General features: G+C 52.9%; 1 protein-coding gene across 1 annotated transcript in view; it reads left to right on the forward strand.

The window, feature by feature from the left end:
• Window positions 1-2,717: 2,717 nt before the first annotated feature.
• EGFL7 (EGF like domain multiple 7) overlaps window positions 2,718-18,461 on the forward strand; it is a 145,362-nt gene continuing 129,618 nt past the window's right edge. The window contains exon 1 of the mRNA XM_075324342.1: window positions 2,718-2,735. The gene's annotated coding sequence lies outside the window, so the exon portion shown is untranslated. The remainder of the gene's footprint in view (window positions 2,736-18,461) is intronic.

Genomic DNA, 18,461 nt, shown 5'->3' on the forward strand with positions numbered 1-18,461 from the left:
GCTGCCTTCTGTCCTCCCAGTGCCCTGACCAGTGCCGCGGTTCTGTCCCCCCTGTGCCCTGACCAGTGCTGCCTTCTGTCCTCCCAGTGCCCTGACCAGTGCTGCCTTCTGTCCCCCAGTGCCCTGACCAGTGCTGCCTTCTGTCCCCCCAGTGCCCTGACCAGTGCTGCCTTCTGTCCCCCCAGTGCCCTGACCAGTGCTGCCTTCTGTCCTCCCAGTGCCCTGACCAGTGCTGCCTTCTGTCCCCCCAGTGCCCTGACCAGTGCTGCCTTCTGTCCTCCCAGTGCCCTGACCAGTGCTGCCTTCTGTCCTCCCAGTGCCCTGACCAGTGCTGCCTTCTGTCCCCCAGTGCCCTGACCAGTGCTGCCTTCTGTCCTCCCAGTGCCCTGACCAGTGCCGCGGTTCTGTCCCCCCAGTGCCCTGACCAGTGCTGCCTTCTGTCCTCCCAGTGCCCTGACCAGTGCTGCCTTCTGTCCCCCAGTGCCCTGACCAGTGCTGCCTTCTGTCCTCCCAGTGCCCTGACCAGTGCTGCCTTCTGTCCCCCAGTGTCCTGACCAGTGCCGCGGTTCTGTCCCCCCTGTGCCCTGACCAGTGCTGCCTTCTGTCCTCTCAGTGTCCTGACCAGTGCTGCCTTCTGTCCTCCCAGTGCCCTGACCAGTGCTGCCTTCTGTCCTCCCAGTGCCCTGACCAGTGCTGCCTTCTGTCCTCCCAGTGCCCTGACCAGTGCTGCCTTCTGTCCTCCCAGTGCCCTGACCAGTGCTGCCTTCTGTCCTCCCAGTGCCCTGACCAGTGCTGCCTTCTGTCCTCCCAGTGCCCTGACCAGTGCTGCCTTCTGTCCTCCCAGTGCCCTGACCAGTGCTGCCTTCTGTCCTCCCAGTGCCCTGACCAGTGCTGCCTTCTGTCCTCCCAGTGCCCTGACCAGTGCTGCCTTCTGTCCTCCCAGTGCCCTGACCAGTGCTGCCTTCTGTCCTCCCAGTGCCCTGACCAGTGCTGCCTTCTGTCCTCCCAGTGCCCTGACCAGTGCTGCCTTCTGTCCCCCAGTGCCCTGACCAGTGCTGCCTCCTGTCCTCCCAGTGCCCTGACCAGTGCCGCGGTTCTGTCCCCCCTGTGCCCTGACCAGTGCTGCCTTCTGTCCTCTCAGTGTCCTGACCAGTGCTGCCTTCTGTCCTCCCAGTGCCCTGACCAGTGCTGCCTTCTGTCCCCCCTGTGCCCTGACCAGTGCTGCCTTCTGTCCTCTCAGTGCCCTGACCAGTGCTGCCTTCTGTCCTCCCAGTGCCCTGACCAGTGCTGCCTTCTGTCCTCCCAGTGCCCTGACCAGTGCTGCCTTCTGTCCTCCCAGTGCCCTGACCAGTGCTGCCTTCTGTCCTCCCAGTGCCCTGACCAGTGCTGCCTTCTGTCCTCCCAGTGCCCTGACCAGTGCTGCCTTCTGTCCCCCCTGTGCCCTGACCAGTGCTGCCTTCTGTCCTCCCAGTGGCCTGACCAGTGCTGCCTTCTGTCCTCCCAGTGCCCTGACCAGTGCTGCCTTCTGTCCTCCCAGTGCCCTGACCAGTGCTGCCTTCTGTCCCCCCAGTGCCCTGACCAGTGCTGCCTTCTGTCCTCCCAGTGCCCTGACCAGTGCTGCCTTCTGTCCTCCCAGTGGCCTGACCAGTGCTGCCTTCTGTCCCCCCTGTGCCCTGACCAGTGCTGCCTTCTGTCCTCCCAGTGCCCTGACCAGTGCTGCCTTCTGTCCTCCCAGTGCCCTGACCAGTGCTGCCTTCTGTCCTCCCAGTGGCCTGACCAGTGCTGCCTTCTGTCCTCCCAGTGCCCTGACCAGTGCTGCCTTCTGTCCTCCCAGTGCCCTGACCAGTGCTGCCTTATGTCCCCCCTGTGCCCTGACCAGTGCTGCCTTCTGTCCTCCCAGTGGCCTGACCAGTGCTGCCTTCTGTCCTCCCAGTGCCCTGACCAGTGCTGCCTTCTGTCCTCCCAGTGGCCTGACCAGTGCTGCCTTATGTCCCCCCTGTGCCCTGACCAGTGCTGCCTTATGTCCCCCCTGTGCCCTGACCAGTGCTGCCTTATGTCCTCCCAGTGCCCTGACCAGTGCTGCCTTATGTCCCCCCTGTGCCCTGACCAGTGCTGCCTTCTGTCCTCCCAGTGCCCTGACCAGTGCTGTATAAGAGGATTCACTTTGCTTTTTACTTTTGATCCCGTCTTTCCCTCGTCTCATGGCACGCGCAGAACTTGTTGATGGAAGAGGCCGAGCCTTGTATGTTAATGGGAATTTGAGGAATCCTTTTAGGATCAGTAACACCTGGAGTCCTGAGTATACAGAGGAGGACAAAGCCAGGCATTAAGGCACAACGGAGGGCTAAGCCCTGGTGGCGTTGTCAGCGGCCGTGCCGGGGTCTCCGCACGTGTCCGGTCGTGCCTGCCGATCACACCCGGTCTGCGGGCAGGTGCACCTCCTCAGGTCATGTCAGATCACTTTACGTCACTCTCCAGCCAGAATCCGCTTCACGTAGCGACATGAACGGCAAACACCTTATTTCTAAATTTACTCAACCACATCTGGCAGGAAGATAAAAGATTTGTCCCCTCCGCTCCCGGTGCAGCCAGAGGACAGACGTTTCCCACATTGAAGGTGCTTTTATTACAACAATGGTCCATAGTGTAAATCAAGACTAAGACACTGGGTAATAATCCTTAATAGAAGCTTTTCTGGGGCCGTGGGACGTGGCGGGCTCGTTCCCGCACTGGCGGTGAGTACATTCTCCACTAATGTGATCTAGTGTGTACACACGTGATCTCTACACACAATGCGCTGTGACCACGTCTGCTCTGCCAGGAACACATGGGATTAGCCATCTATTATTATTAAACGCTGCTCACTAGGCCATGACAAGGGTGGTACTCTGGGAGGAGAGGAATGTGCCCCCGACCGATGCCCGCAGCGATGTCTGGGATCGGAGTGGAGATATGGGATTACTGCAAAGCCCGATCGCTGTGCACTGAAAGGGTTAATCAGATCTGTGAATTCTCTTTCCTCTGGTTCTGGATGAGCTGGGAAATGAGCATTATTCTAGGGCAATACCTTGGGGTGCCTAAACTCGTACGGAAACGGGGGAAGGGGAAGATCCCACTCGATAGATGTCACATTTGCAAAGCACAGGTATTAATTAGGGCCTTCAGCTAGGAAAGGCGAATTTTTACATTTCCCGCCTGAAGGTCCGGACTGTATAAGACTGTACACCCCCTTCACTGCGAGTCCACCACAAGGACTACTCAAGATGTCCTGTTTGGATTCTCCATTGCTCAATCTTGGAGTAGATATGTGTGACCATAATTATCCCCTCCTGCAGCCTTTCTGCTGAGCCGCCAGACCAATACCGAGGTCAGTATCTGCACATCCAGTATCCTCCTATACCGAGGTCAGTATCTGCACATCCAGTATCCTCCTATACTATGGTCAGTATCTGCACATCCAGATCTGCTCTTCTCCTTCTGACTGGCAGTATCTTCCTATACTATGGTATCTGCACATCCAGATCTGCTCTTCTCCCTCTGACTGGCAGTAACCTCCTATACTAAGGTCAGTATCTGTACATCCAGATCTGCTCTTCTCCCTGTGACTGGCAGTATCCTCCTATACTATGGTATCTGCACATCCAGATCTGCTCTTCTCCCTCTGACTGGCATTATCCTCCTATACTATGGTATCTGCACATCCAGATCTGCTCTTCTCCCTCTGACTGGCAGTATCCTCCTATACTATGGTATCTGCTCATCCAGATCTGCTCTTCTCCCTCTGACTGGCAGTATCCTCCTATACTAAGGTCAGTATCTGCACATCCAGATCTGCTCTTCTCCCTGTGACTGGCATTATCCTCCTATACTACGGTATCTGCTCATCCAGATCTGCTCTTCTCCCTCTGACTGGCAGTATCCTCCTATACTATGGTATCTGCTCATCCAGATCTGCTCTTCTCCCTCTGACTGGCAGTATCCTCCTATACTAAGGTCAGTATCTGCACATCCAGATCTGCTCTTCTCCCTGTGACTGGCATTATCCTCCTATACTACGGTATCTGCTCATCCAGATCTGCTCTTCTCCCTCTGACTGGCAGTATCCTCCTATACTATGGTATCTGCTCATCCAGATCTGATCTTCTCCCTGTGACTGACAGTATCCTCCTATACTAAGGTCAGTATCTGCACATCCAGATCTGTTCTTCTCCCTGTGACTGGCAGTATCCTCCTATACTATGGTATCTGCTCATCCAGATCTGCTCTTCTCTCTCTGACTGGCAGTATCTTCCTATACTATGGTATCTGCTCATCCAGAGCTGATCTTTTCCCTGTGACTGGCAGTATCCTCCTATACTAAGGTATCTGCACATCCAGATCTGTTCTTCTCCCTCTGACTGGCAGTATCCTCCTATACTATGGTATCTGCACATCCAGATCTGCTCTTCTCCCTCTGACTGGCAGTATCTTCCTATACTATGGTATCTGCTCATCCAGATCTGCTCTTCTCCCTGTGACTGGCAGTATCCTCCTATACTATGGTATCTGCACATCCAGATCTGCTCTTCTCCCTCTGGCAGTATCCTCCTATACTATGGTATCTGCACATCCAGAGCTGCTCTTCTCCCTCTGGCAGTATCCTCCCATACTATGGTATCTGCTCATTCAGATCTGCTCTTCTCCCTCTAGTTTGAGGTATCCTCCTATACTGAGGTCAGTATCTGCACATCCATATCTGCTCTGCATATACATGTAAGGGTTGAATGCCGCGCTGCCGTAGTAAGGAACAATAATGGATTCTTTAGTAGTGATTTTATTGCCTTGCGTTTCAGAGAATCTTTCCCCTTCTTCAGGACACGTTGTGTGACAGGAGAAGACGTCTCCAGGTCCTATCGTCCAGTTCGCAGAATAGCCACTTTCATGTCATGTAGATGGATGAAGTGGAGGAATCTGGCCCTTCTACAAACCAGCGGAGGATGATTGTTCCCGGGATTTGCAGGGAATTTCATTTGTATGTAAAGAGCTTTGTGTAACAGATTTTGTTCCTGGGACATGTCTGGACATAAATCTCCGTGCACTTCTCAATGGAGATGAAGACTGGTGCTGCAGATCTGAATGCTGAGCCGAGGAATGGGGGTCCTGATCACCCCAAATCCTGGTCACCCCTTCTCCAGTCACTTGTTCTTACATACAGCCTGTGAGGGAGGGTACGTCACCCAAAAACAGCAGCGTCGCCTGCAAGTTATGGAAGAACAGGGGGACCGGAACGACTGACAAAAAAGGATGCTGGCCACATTATTGCCTTCCTGATAGCAGGTAGAGATGAGCGAGGTCCAGGCTTCGTCAGCAGTCTGAGCCCCGGTGTACCTGCCGACATCCTAGCGCCGTCCCACAGAAGATCCCTGCAGGTACGAGGGTCCCGTCCGGCAGCCTCATCTTTGGATTCTCTCCTCTCTAATCCAGGGCCATTACCACCCGGCTTACAGGTCATGCCCATGTCACTAGACCGGACGGGCTACTGGGCACCTTCTCCGGTCACCGCTCGTTCTCCTATCACACGACATATGACCATGCTTGTTCACGTTGCGATTAGCCCGTGACATTCTCACGTCTTCAGACGACGCTTTGTCACAATGAACTTTACTGATATTTGCTGCAGAATTTATCATTGACCTTCCTGCTTTGTAACAAGCTGTAAACTCTTAGGCGGGCTTTGCACGTTGCGACATCACAAGCCGATGCTGCGATGTTGCACACGATAGTCCCCGCCCCCGTCGCAGGTATGATATCGTGTGATAGCGTAGCGTAAATTATCGCTACGCCAGCTTCACATGCACTCACCTGCCCTGCGACCGTCGCTCTGGCCGGAGACTCGCCTCCTTCCTAAGGGGGCGGGTCGTGCGGCGTCATAGTGACGTCACATGGCAGGCGGCCAATAGCGGTGGAGGGGCGGAGATAAGCCGGATGTAAACATCTCGCCCACCTCCTTCCTTCCGCATATCCTACGGAAGCCGCGGTGACGCCGGTAGGAGATGTTCCTCGCTCCTGCGACTTCACACACAGCGATGTGTGCTGCCGCAGGAGCGAGGAATAACATCAGACCGTCGCATCAGCGTAATTATGGATTACGCCGACGCTGCACCGATGATACGATTACGACGATTTTGAGCTCATTAATCGTATCATCTAGGCTTTACACACTACGATGTCGCATGCGATGCCGGATGTGCGTCACTTTCAATTTGACCCAACCGACATCGCACCTGCGATGTTGTAGTGTGCAAAGCCCGCCTTAGGTTATGTGCGCACACTGCATTCTGGCTTGACAAATAAATTGCAGGGTTTTGACAACTGTAAACGCTGCATTTGACAAAAAAAAATGCATCCACAACGCATGCATTTTGGATGCATTTTGAATGCGTTTTGAATGGATTTTGGATGCATTTTTGACAGTGCGTTCCCACTCGGCTCTGCTACATCCCCATAGAGCATGGCTGGCTGCGAGACAGAGCCGCGCGATCAGAATGAGCTCGGATGAACTTCACCCGACTTCATTGTCATCTCGCGGCTCTGTCTCTGTGCTGCAGCCTGATTTGCGGTCACCGGTGAAGGACTGACCGGTGACCGCAAATCACCTGAGTGACTGAAGTGAGCCGCACGATCAGCGGTGCTATCACTCATGTTACCCGCAGCCAGCTGGAGTCCTCTACGCAAGACCGCAAATCATCGGAGTGAGAGCACTGCTGATCACTTCAGTCACTTGGACGACTTGCTGTCACAGTTGGAAGATCCAGCGGTGGCCGCATGTAACCTGAATGACGTCACCGCTGACAGAGCGATTCACTTCAGTTGCTCTGTGTAGCTCACAGAGAGCGGTCGTGCTATACGGCCGCTCCTGTCGGCTTCATGTAGCAGAGCTGAAAGTGTCGTGGGACCTCGTGTGGATTACGCCGGACCTGGAGGGCTATTTGGGGGTTAATAAAGTGGTGAAAGAGGGTGATTTTTTTTTGTCTTTTATTCCAAATAAAGGATTTTTTGGGTGTATGTGTTTTATTTTCTTTAACTTACAGGTTAATCATGGAAGTTATCTCGGGGAGACTCCTGCCATGATTAACCTAGGACTTAGTGGCAGCTATGGGCTGCCATTAACTCCTTATTACCCCGATTGCCACCGCACTAGGGCAATTTGGGATGAGCTCGGTAGAGTCCCTGGGCTGTCGCATCTAATGGATGCGGCAATTCCGGGCGGCTGCTGGCTGATATTGTTAGGCTGGGGGGCTCCCCATAACGTGGGGCTCCCAATCCTGAGAATACCAACCTTCAGCCGTGTGGCTTTACCTCGGCTGGTATCAAAATTGGGGGGACCGCACATTGTTGGTTTTTTTTAATTATTTATTTCACTGCACGATATAGACCCGCCCATCGGCAGCTGGGATTGGTTGCAGTGAGACAGCTGTCACTCAGCGTGGAGTCGCGTCTGATTGCAACCAATCATAGGTGCCGGTGGGCGGGGGAAGCAGGGAATACGAGATGGAATAATGAGCGTCCGGCATTTTCAAAGCAGGAGAAGCTGCGGGAGCTTTGTGACAGCCGTGCAGCGCCGCGCTGGTGATCGGTGAGTATGAGAGAGGGAGAGACCGACCGACAGAAAGACCGTCATCTATTTCAATGGGTGGAAAATGCAACCAAAACGCACAAAAGAAGTGACATGCTGCTTTTTTAAACGCGTCGATTTTGTCAAATATTTGGCATCCAAAACGCTGCGTTTAAAAAAGCAACGTGCGGATGGAATTTGCTGATTTCTCATAGACTTTGCTGGGGAAGCAGAACGCATGCATTTACTCTGCAGTTTAAAACGCTGCGTAAACGCATGAAAAACAGCATCGTGCGCACACAGCCTTATTTGTAGCAATTCAGGCTGTTTCCAAAATTGAGAGGAAAAAAAAAGTGTGCCTCCAATTTACAGCTACACTACGGCCCACAGCTTTGTACACGGCCCTGTGACACCAAAGGAAGGGGTTTATATAAGTGGCACCCAGAATTGGGCTATATGAAGGGTCGGGGCAGGACTGAAAAGCCCTTATAAGCATGCATTAACCCCTTCAGTCCCCCAGGTATGTAGGTAGGTTGTAGATAAATGTGTTGTATCCTCTGCGACCCTCTGTGACTTGTGGTTCTGCTGTGCGTTGGCTATGTATGTTAGCGCTATATAAAAATATATAAAAATAAAGATTTATAAGAAATGTGCAGCCGTGTCCCCCCCCCCCCCCCCCGGCAGCTGTCGGGGTGCTGCACCCTGACGTGTAGGAGATCTGTATCTGATCCTTCACGCTCGTGACTGCAGGTTGGTATTTTTCTCACGCTCTTGGTATTGGCACTTGACGGCGCGGCGATGTCTCGACTTGCAGTGAGTGAAATGATTTCCAGCAGTTACAGAGCAGAATTTCGTGTAGAGACAGAGCAGCTCTCATCATAGCGTCATTACAAAACAGGTTGAAGTTCTGCCCCAGGCTTTTTCCCATCGAAAAGAAGAGCATTAAACAGGCTCGTCCTGATGATTAAGAGCAATCCGCGGCCGAGCCAGGCAAGGTGCAATCAAAACTATTCCAGTTACAGTTTTGACCTGAAGTGATACTTCACCATCTAACCCTGGAGAAGCCCTGAATGCGACACTCTGGGTTCATCGCACTGTTGACTTAAAGGGGTTGTTTGATTCCGAAATATATAAAAAAAAACATACTTGCACCATCTTTGTACTTGCACCCTCTTTGTACTTGCACCCTCTTTGTACTTGCACCCTCTTTGTACTTGCACCCTCTTTGTGTTTGCACCATCTTTGTACTTGCACCATCTTTGTACTTGCACCATCTTTGTACTTGCACCATCTTTGTACTTGCTCCATCTTTGTACTTGCTCCATCTTTGTACTTGCTCCATCTTTGTACTTGCTCCATCTTTGTACTTGCACCCTCTTTGTACTTGCTCCATCTTTGTACTTGCACCCTCTTTGTGTTTGCACCATCTTTGTACTTGCACCATCTTTGTACTTGCACCATCTTTGTACTTGCACCATCTTTGTGCTTGCACCATCTTTGTGCTTGCACCATCTTTGTACTTGCTCCATCTTTGTACTTGCACCATCTTTGTACTTGCACCATCTTTGTACTTGCTCCATCTTTGTACTTGCACCATCTTTGTACTTGCACCATCTTTGTGCTTGCACCATCTTTGTACTTGCACCATCTTTGTACTTGCACCATCTTTGTGCTTGCACCATCTTTGTGCTTGCTCCATCTTTGTACTTGCACCATCTTTGTGTTTGCACCATCTTTGTACTTGCTCCATCTTTGTACTTGCACCATCTTTGTACTTGCTCCATCTTTGTATTTGCACCCTCTTTGTGTTTGCACCATCTTTGTACTTGCTCCATCTTTGTACTTGCTCCATCTTTGTACTTGCTCCATCTTTGTACTTGCTCCATCTTTGTACTTGCACCATCTTTGTACTTGCACCATCTTTGTGCTTGCTCCATCTTTGTGCTTGCTCCATCTTTGTGCTTGCTCCATCTCTGTACTTGCACCATCTTTGTACTTGCTCCATCTCTGTACTTGCACCATCTTTGTACTTGCACCATCTTTGTACTTGCACCCTCTTTGTACTTGCACCCTCTTTGTACTTGCTCCATCTTTGTACATTCTCCATCTTTGTACATGCTCCATCTTTGTACATGCTCCATCTTTGTACTTGCTCCATCTTTGTACTTGCACCCTCTTTGTACTTGCACCCTCTTTGTACTTGCACCCTCTTTGTACTTGCACCCTCTCTGTACTTGCACCCTCTTTGTACTTGCACCATCTTTGTACTTGCACCATCTTTGTACTTGCACCATCTTTGTACTTGCTCCATCTTTGTACTTGCACCCTCTTTGTACTTGCACCCTCTCTGTACTTGCACCCTCTCTGTACTTGCACCATCTTTGTACTTGCACCCTCTTTGTACTTGCTCCATCTTTGTACATGCTCCATCTTTGTACTTGCTCCATCTTTGTACATGCTCCATCTTTGTACTTGCTCCATCTTTGTACTTGCACCCTCTTTGTACTTGCACCCTCTTTGTACTTGCACCATCTTTGTACTTGCACCATCTTTGTACTTGCACCATCTTTGTACTTGCACCATCTTTGTACTTGCACCATCTTTGTACTTGCACCATCTTTGTACTTGCACCATCTTTGTACTTGCTCCATCTTTGTACTTGGACCCTCTTTGTACTTGCTCCATCTTTGTACTTGCTCCATCTTTGTACTTGCACCCTCTTTGTACTTGCACCCTCTTTGTACTTGCTCCATCTTTGTACTTGCTCCATCTTTGTACTTGCTCCATCTTTGTACTTGCTCCATCTTTGTACTTGCTCCATCTTTGTACTTGGACCCTCTTTGTACTTGCACCCTCTTTGTACTTGCTCCATCTTTGTACTTGCTCCATCTTTGTACTTGCTCCATCTTTGTACTTGCTCCATCTTTGTACTTGCTCCATCTTTGTACTTGCTCCATCTTTGTACTTGGACCCTCTTTGTACTTGCTCCATCTTTGTACTTGCACCCTCTTTGTACTTGCTCCATCTTTGTACTTGCTCCATCTTTGTACTTGCTCCATCTTTGTACTTGCACCATCTTTGTACTTGCACCATCTTTGTACTTGCTCCATCTTTGTACTTGCTCCATCTTTGTACTTGCTCCATCTTTGTACTTGCTCCATCTTTGTACTTGCTCCATCTTTGTACTTGCTCCATCTTTGTATTTGCACCCTTGTCTTCATGCAATGATTGTGAATTCTTGTCCAATTTTTTCCAAAACCGTAACTGTTGGATACGTTAAAACATGCATACTGTAGATGCTCCACACAAGCGTAGTTATGTCTCTATATACAGGTCACACTTAGAATACAGTGTGCTCCTGTGTATAAGAACAGAGCGGCACTAGAGCCGCCCACAGAAGAGCCACCAGGAGTATTCAGGGAGTAGATAACAGCAGGAGACGGGTTCTCACTCTGCCGGATATTTACTATGGAAAAACAATGGTTTATTACAGGGTACATATACAGTGAGGTTCACAAATCTATGTCCAGTGACCTTATCTTTGTGATTTCAGCTCTGCAGGCCATGATTGTTTTATGTAAAATGAAACCACTGAGATGCAATTGAAACTTTTTGGTTGAAAGGGGTTGTACAAAAGTATCCTGTGAAACGTTTAGGAATTGCAGACAGTTTTCATTTCCCATAAATAAAATGTTAATTTTTAGCCCTTTGTAGAGGATCCTTTGCAGCAATGACTGAAGGCTTTCGGCCATAGACGTCTGTTACATCTCGTGGCTCTCCTGAGGCAAGGACTGAGGCAGTCTCCCATTCCTTGCCTGCCACGAGCACTCCTGCTCAGCAGCGCCGAAGGTCTGCCAGACTGCGCAGTGTGCAGGAGATACCTTCTCAGAGAGGCAGCAGAAGGGTGACACCTAGTGGTTCTCCTGTTACAAGGAGTGAAGCGGTCTCCCATTCCTGGCCTGCCGCAGACTCTCCTGCTCAGCGGCCCCGAAGGTCTGCGAGGCTGCGCAATGTGCAGAGGGTTACTGCTCAGGGAAGCAGTGAGATTCCCGTTATCTCTGCACATTGTGAGACCGAGGATCCCGCCTCTAGTTCCCAGAGGCAGGAGGGTGAGCATGTGCAATGCGTGGTGGGTCCTGATTCGCTCACTGACGTCACACGGTTTGATGACAAGGCTGGTGACGTGGTGAATCCTGACTGGCCAGGCTGGGACGTCGTGGACCCTGATTGGGTCAAGTCCGTCATCTCCGCCTCGCGCCCGCCCTCGGGTGGAGCTGCACCTCCTTAAAAGCTCCCCCTGCCATCATGGCGGCGCGCGACCGTCCTTCTATGTTTGGATGTCTGGCAGCGTGCTGCCACGCCACTGCTCAGGCATTACTGTCTCTTGTGGGCTTGGCCCTTGCTGCTCCGGCAGTACCTCGTTTGCAGGCCGTGTTCCTGCCTTGCTGCTCCGGCAGTACCCCCGTCAACAGGCCGTGTTCCTGTCCCAGGTGAGCTCCTCAAGTCTCCATTGGACTCACCTGGTTATTGAAAGCACACGTGCGTGGGCACCTCTGTGCTACCCTCGTGCCATATTCTCGTGACTTCCACTGGCACACGTGCGCGGGCACCTCTGTGCTTCCCCGTGCAACAGGTACACCGAGCCGTGAGATCTGTGCCATACAACCCTCACGGGTTAGGGCAGATCGGTGTACATAGATCGTCTGTGACATTCCAGACGATCGCTAGCAGCAACCCGCTCACTCTTCACCCACCATAGCGGCGGTCCCTTACACCGCACAGTGGACCTTGACCGGCGGAAGCAGTCCATTTCCCATCTTGGCACGCTTCCCCGGGTCCCCCTCGTAACATTACGGTCGCGCCAAAGGTCTGGCTATGGCTGAAGAGCAGCAGCAGTTGCTGCGTTATGTGCAGCTGTTGGAGTCACGATTGGCAGCAGTGGAGCAGTCTTCCTCCGATAAGACTACTCTGACGACAGTCGCCACCCAGGCGGCTACCCAGGCTGTGCTATTGGGCGGAAGGTCTCCTCGCCTTGCGCTTCCAGAGCGCTTTAGCGGCAACAGCTCTGAGTGCCGTGGGTTTATAAACCAGGTTACCACCTACTTAGAGCTGTCCGCGACTCTTTACGCTACCGAGAAGGCGAAGGTAGCCTTCGTCCAGTCCCTGCTCACAGGGAGAGCGCTGAAGTGGTCCACGCCGTTGTGGGAGCGCGGAGATCGTGTGGTGAATAACTTAGCAGCTTATCTTGGGGCCATGAGAATGGTGTTCCTCGGGCCTCAAGTCACCCACGATTCCGCGCTGCGCCTCCTACGACTTCGGCAAGGGTCTGCTTCAGTCGGGGACTTTGCTGTACACATTAGGACACTGGCCGCAGAGCTGGACTGGCCGGATAAGGTCCTTATCCCTGTGTTTTGGGAGGGCCTGGCAGGGTTTGTCAAAGACGCACTGGCCACACGTGAGGTGCCTGCCACTTTAGAGTCCTTGATTCAGGTTGCCTCTCGCATAGACATCCGCCAGGCGGAGCGAAGGCTCGAGGTCTCTTCAGCACCCACGTCTTCTCGGCCTAAAAAGCGTCTGACTCCCGTCTTCCATCAGACAGGTCCCCCAGCCAGTCCTGTAGGCGACTCCGTGGAGTCAATGGAGGTGTCCAAGGTGGTCTCCTCTGCCCCAGGTTCTCGGTCTTGTGTCATCTGCTTTTCCTGTGGGCAGAGGGGACACATAGCTACCCTATGTCCCAAACCGTCGGGAAAAGACAGCGTCTAGTTTCTATCAGGGGGGGGACTCTAGACGCTACTTCTCCCTCTAGGTTGACTATCAGCGCCCAGTTGCAGTTCGGCACTACTCTCTTCTCTGCCCTGGCTTGCTTGGACTCAGGCGCTGAAGGCAATTTCATCTCGACCTCCCTGGCAACCCGATACTCAGTTCCCCTGGTTCTGTTGCCCAAGCCACTCAGGGTCCGGGTAGTCGACGGGTCCATGCTACTCGATCCTATCACCCAGATCACCATCCCTCTCAGGATGGATGTACCACCGGGACACCATGAGCAGGTGTCCTTCCTGGTGCTTCCAGGGGGGACGGATGAGATCCTACTGGGCCTTCCCTGGTTGAGACAGCATGCTCCTATACTCAACTGGGCAACAGGGGAAATATCATCCTGGGCAGGATCCTGTAGAGAGCACCTCGTGACTACCGAACCACCCGCTACCATTAGGTCGGTTGGGTCCTCAGGGAATACTGAGGGGCCGGGTTTACCGACACCTTATGAGGCCTACAGGGATGTCTTTTCCAAAAGGGCCGCAGATACTCTTCCTCCCCACCGGCCATATGATTGCCGAATAGACCTGAAGCCAGGCTCCGAGCCCCCTAGGGGCAGAGTGTATCCACTCTCTGCTCCAGAGACGGAGGCTATGTCCAAATATATTCAGGACAGCCTGGCGAAGGGGTTCATTCGCAAGTCTATTTCACCGGCTGGTGCAGGGTTCTTTTTTGTGCAGAAGAAGGAAGGGGATCTGCGCCCCTGTATCGATTACAGGGGATTAAATGCAATCACAATCAAGAACAAATACCCTTTGCCCCTCATTACTGAGCTATTTGATCGATTCCGCGGGGCAAAGGTCTTCACAAAGCTGGATCTACGCGGGGCGTATAATCTAGTGCGAGTCCGAGAGGGCGATGAGTGGAAGACCGCCTTTAACACCAGGGACGGTCACTACGAGTATCTAGTAATGCCCTTCGGACTCTGCAATGCCCCCGCCGTATTTCAAGACTTTGTGAATGACATTTTCCGGGATTTGTATCTTTCCGTGGTTGCATACCTGGATGACATTCTTATCTTCTCCCCCGATCTTACCACCCATCGGAGGGATGTCATCCGAGTACTTAAGAGGCTCCGCACCCATTCGTTATATGCTAAGCTGGAAAAGTGTGTTTTTGAACAGGAATCCTTGCCGTTCCTGGGGTACATAGTGTCCAGTCAGGGGTTAGCAATGGATCCGGGGAAGTTGGAGACAGTGATGAACTGGCCTGAGCCCCGCTCGCTGAAGGCGATCCAGCGATTCTTGGGGTTTATCAATTATTATCGCCAGTTCATTCCCAACTTCTCGACAGTGGCAGCACCCATCATTGCCCTTACCCGCAAGGGCGCTAATCCCAAAGCATGGACACGGGAAACGGTAGAGGCATTTCACACTCTCAAAACTCACTTCTCCAGAGCTCCCATCCTTCATCGTCCAGACATCTCCAAACCCTTCCTACTGGAGGTAGACGCCTCTTCGGTCGGTGCAGGTGCAGTCCTGTACCAGAAAAACGAACGAGGAAGGAAACATCCGTGTTTCTTTTTCTCCAAGACCTTTTCTCCGGCCGAGAGGAACTACTCCATAGGGGATAGGGAGTTACTGGCGATGAAACTAGCATTCCAGGAATGGCGGCATCTCCTGGAGGGTGCGAAGCATCCATTTGAGGTTTTTTCTGACCACAAAAACCTCACATACCTCCAGACAGCACAACGCCTGAACCCAAGGCAGGCCCGTTGGTCTTTATTCTTCTCCCGGTTCCGCTTTATTATCCGCCACCTGGCCGGTGAGAAGAACGTACGGGCCGATGCCTTGTCACGTTGTATGGTTGTGTTGGAGGAGGACGAGGAGGAGCCTCATCTTATACTACCCCCGGACAGCTTGAGGATGGTCACTCCCACTTCTTTGGACCAGGTGCCACCTGGCAAAACCCTCGTTCCCCCTGAACTACGGAACGAGGTGCTATCGTGGGCCCATGCCTCCAAGGTCGGGGGTCACTTCGGGGTCAAAAGGACCAGAGACCTGGTGACCAGGCATTATTGGTGGCCGAGACTACCCCAGGACATACAGGAATATGTGGGAGCCTGTATGTCGTGTGCTCGGAATAAGCCGTCCCGGCAGAGACCGGCAGGTCTTCTTCACCCACTGCCAGTGCCGGATCGTCCCTGGGAAGTGGTAGGGATGGACTTCCTGGGAGATCTGCCCAAGTCAGCAGGGCACAAGGTCGTATGGGTCATCACGGACCACTTCTCTAAAATGGTCCACTTGGTGCCTCTCCCACGACTCCCGACGTCACGTGCTCTCGCCACCTTGTTCATTCGGCATGTATTTAGGTTGCATGGCATGCCTGACAAGGTGGTGAGCGACCGGGGTCCCCAGTTCGCGTCTCGCTTCTGGAGAGAGCTCTGTAAGCTCCTGCAGATAGAGCTGAACATCTCCTCCGCATACCATCCCGAGACCAATGGACTAGTGGAGAGGACTAATCAGACCTTGGTAACTTACCTCCGCCATTTTATATCCGCGCACCACGACAACTGGGCTAACCTCCTTCCTTGGGCCGAATTTGCCATTAACAATTCGGTCCATGAATCCTCTGGCCAGACTCCGTTCCTACTCAATAACGGACAACATCCCAGAATCCCGGTTCCGATGCCCATTACGTCACCCGATACTAGAGTGGAGGATTGGGCGACCAAGGCCCGGGAGATCTGGGATGACACCCAAGAGGCTCTTAAAAGGGCTAAAGACCGGATGGTGATAACGGCTGATGTTCGCCGCCGCCCTGCACCATCCTTCGCCCCTGGTGACCTAGTATGGCTGTCCTCTAAGAATGTTAACCTACGGGTACAGGCAGCCAAATTCGCCCCTAGGTATCTGGGTCCATTTAAAGTACTACAGCAGGTAAACCCAGTGGCATATCGACTCCAGCTCCCTCCACGCTGGGCTATAGCCAACACCTTTCACGTGTCCCTCCTGAAACCCGTACGACTTAATAAATTCTCGGGGTCCCTGCCGGCTCAAACCGACTCCCCGTCCGACGACCCTGAGGTGGCAAAACTTGTGGAGACAAAAGTCATACAGGGCAAGAGGTACTACCTCGTCCGGAGCATAGATCCTGGGAGTTGGAGGATCATATCCGCGCCCCGGGTTTGATAGCGGCCTTCGAGCACGGACAGGGGGGGGGGGCCTAGACGGGGGGGTAATGTTACATCTCGTGGCTCTCCTGAGGCAAGGACTGAGGCAGTCTCCCATTCCTTGCCTGCCACGAGCACTCCTGCTCAGCAGCGCCGAAGGTCTGCCAGACTGCGCAGTGTGCAGGAGATACCTTCTCAGAGAGGCAGCAGAAGGGTGACACCTAGTGGTTCTCCTGTTACAAGGAGTGAAGCGGTCTCCCATTCCTGGCCTGCCGCAGACTCTCCTGCTCAGCGGCCCCGAAGGTCTGCGAGGCTGCGCAATGTGCAGAGGGTTACTGCTCAGGGAAGCAGTGAGATTCCCGTTATCTCTGCACATTGTGAGACCGAGGATCCCGCCTCTAGTTCCCAGAGGCAGGAGGGTGAGCATGTGCAATGCGTGGTGGGTCCTGATTCGCTCACTGACGTCACACGGTTTGATGACAAGGCTGGTGACGTGGTGAATCCTGACTGGCCAGGCTGGGACGTCGTGGACCCTGATTGGGTCAAGTCCGTCATCTCCGCCTCGCGCCCGCCCTCGGGTGGAGCTGCACCTCCTTAAAAGCTCCCCCTGCCATCATGGCGGCGCGCGACCGTCCTTCTATGTTTGGATGTCTGGCAGCGTGCTGCCACGCCACTGCTCAGGCATTACTGTCTCTTGTGGGCTTGGCCCTTGCTGCTCCGGCAGTACCTCGTTTGCAGGCCGTGTTCCTGCCTTGCTGCTCCGGCAGTACCCCCGTCAACAGGCCGTGTTCCTGTCCCAGGTGAGCTCCTCAAGTCTCCATTGGACTCACCTGGTTATTGAAAGCACACGTGCGTGGGCACCTCTGTGCTACCCTCGTGCCATATTCTCGTGACTTCCACTGGCACACGTGCGTGGGCACCTCTGTGCTTCCCCGTGCAACAGGTACACCGAGCCGTGAGATCTGTGCCATACAACCCTCACGGGTTAGGGCAGATCGGTGTACATAGATCGTCTGTGACATTCCAGACGATCGCTAGCAGCAACCCGCTCACTCTTCACCCACCATAGCGGCGGTCCCTTACACCGCACAGTGGACCTTGACCGGCGGAAGCAGTCCATTTCCCATCTTGGCACGCTTCCCCGGGTCCCCCTCGTAACAGACGTCTCCATCGCTGGTCTCCTCCGGTCTCAGGCTTTCAAGCATGGACATCTCCATCGCTGGTTTTCTCTTGTGTGAAGCTTCCGATTATGGACGTCTTTTTCGCTGGTGTCCTGTGGTGTGAGACTTTCAGCCATGGACGTCCAAATCTCTGGTCCCCTTTGGTGTGAGGCTTTCGGCCATGAACGTCTCCATCGCTGGTCCTCTTTGGTGTGAGGCTTTCGGCCATGAACGTCTCCATCGCTGGTCCTCTTTGGTGTGAGGCTTTCGGCCATGCACGTCTCCATCGCTGGTCCCCTTTGATGTGAGGCTTTCGGTCATGGACGTCTCAATCGCTGGTTCCCTTTGATGTAAGGCTTTCGGCCATGGATGTTTCCATCGCTGGTCCCCTTTGGTGTGAGGCTTTCGGCTATGGACGTCTCCATCACAGGTCTCCTTCAATGTGAGGCTTTCGGCCATGGACGTCTCCATCGCTGGTCTCTTACCTTGTGGGGCTTTTGGGCATGGATGTCCTCATCGCAGGTCTTCTCCGGTTTGAGGCTTCCGGCCGTGGACATCTCCATCGCTGATCTCCTCCGGTGTGAGACTTTGCCGCCTTTACTGTGGTAATTCAGTTGTTTCTTGCTTGTGGCTCTTTTTGTCTTTACTTTTGTCTTACTCCTGTGAGGTGCAGCTCAATGTTCTGAGATCTTGTGAGGACACAGCTATTGCAGCATACTACACATTTTCTTTTGCAGGATGTTTTGGGTCATTGTCCATCTGTCTGTCCAATCATTGCTGC

The sequence above is a fragment of the Anomaloglossus baeobatrachus genome, chromosome 9 (assembly GCF_048569485.1).
Source record: "Anomaloglossus baeobatrachus isolate aAnoBae1 chromosome 9, aAnoBae1.hap1, whole genome shotgun sequence".
NCBI lineage: Eukaryota > Metazoa > Chordata > Amphibia > Anura > Aromobatidae > Anomaloglossus > Anomaloglossus baeobatrachus.